Genomic DNA, 1,458 nt, shown 5'->3' with positions numbered 1-1,458 from the left:
ATATATATATATATATATATATATATATATATATATATATATATATATATATATATAAAATTCAAAGTGGGGACTTGTGCGAACTCATTTGGAATTTTAGCCTATTAAGAAATTTTCCAATTTGACTTAGACTTAGGCCTTTCCTTGGACCCCAAATTACTCACCGTAAGACTTATACACTTATTTACCAAATCCAATTGATGCCCATCATGTTAATAGCACATAAAATATTATAATTAGTCTACCTGGCATAACGAAGTCCTAAATTACTTAGCGAAATTTTCCGAGGCCTTACAACGGACTGCGCATGCAAATCGAGGAAGGCTAAACGACGCTATTCATGGTCTCAAAATACAAAATTAAAGGGTAAAGCTATAAATGACCTATCGCATCATCACATAGATACAACAAGGTAAGAATTCTATCACTTAGAGATTTGATTACCATTAAACTTTCAAGAATTATAAAGTCTCTTTTTAATGTTTATGTTTAATTAATAAAATAATATAAATATATTTTGGTGTGATATGTTTTACGAAGTTTGTATGGAGTCCATTTGAACTGGACCATGGATGATGGCCCAAGCACAAATTCCTTCTAGAGAATGTTGCCAAATTTGAAGCCTATAAATAAGAGAAATTTTCAGAAATAACTATTGTTTAGTGGTAATTAACTTTCGATAGCTACCATATACACAATCATTTCCTATAGTTAATATTTAATTGTTACGTGACTGTATTCGCTGTATTCACGCTACTATATTCATGAATACTGTAGCGAAATTCCCTAAAAAATAGGGGAGTCCAGCTGTTCAATAATAGCAAGAGGAATCAATTAGCGTGTATCACTTCTAAATGATCTCTACAAAATCAATTCTAACATGTCTCATTATCATCTCCTAATTAGCATAGTTTTTCAGACGCTTAACAAAAAATAGAGCATTGTATTTCGCTTCCACAAAACACAATCTACGGAGCTTCAGAGAGACATGAATTTGTTTTTTGAGTGTGTTCAAGGTTTTGATTCGACCGACCTTGATAGAATTTTTTTTCGTTCAGCATTGATACAAGTATTCACCGAAGAATTAGCAATTGAATTTACTAGATGGCAAGCTTAATAGTGGTAATTCATCATTCTGGGAAGTGGAGCAATGAAATATTTTATGTCGATTATATGATAGAGGGGATATTGGTAAAGGAGTATGCTTCGTACAGTGATTTAGTTGCTTCAATTTCGAAGCAATATGATATAGATTTGAGTTCCAAGTCAATTAAAATTGAATACAAAGCGGAAGAAATTTCTATGGTTATGGAAATATACAACGATATGGGTTTCAGAGTGTATGTAGAGTTGAAAAAGGAGAACAGATAATTCAGGATGTATCCATTGTGTATAACTACATTGGACAAAGAAATTGTAGAAGGAGGAAGTGTAATTCAAAGTGACCTAATGCAACTT

The sequence above is a fragment of the Nicotiana attenuata genome, chromosome 6, assembly GCF_001879085.1.
Source record: "Nicotiana attenuata strain UT chromosome 6, NIATTr2, whole genome shotgun sequence".
NCBI lineage: Eukaryota > Viridiplantae > Streptophyta > Magnoliopsida > Solanales > Solanaceae > Nicotiana > Nicotiana attenuata.
This window is presented reverse-complemented; position numbering follows the sequence as displayed.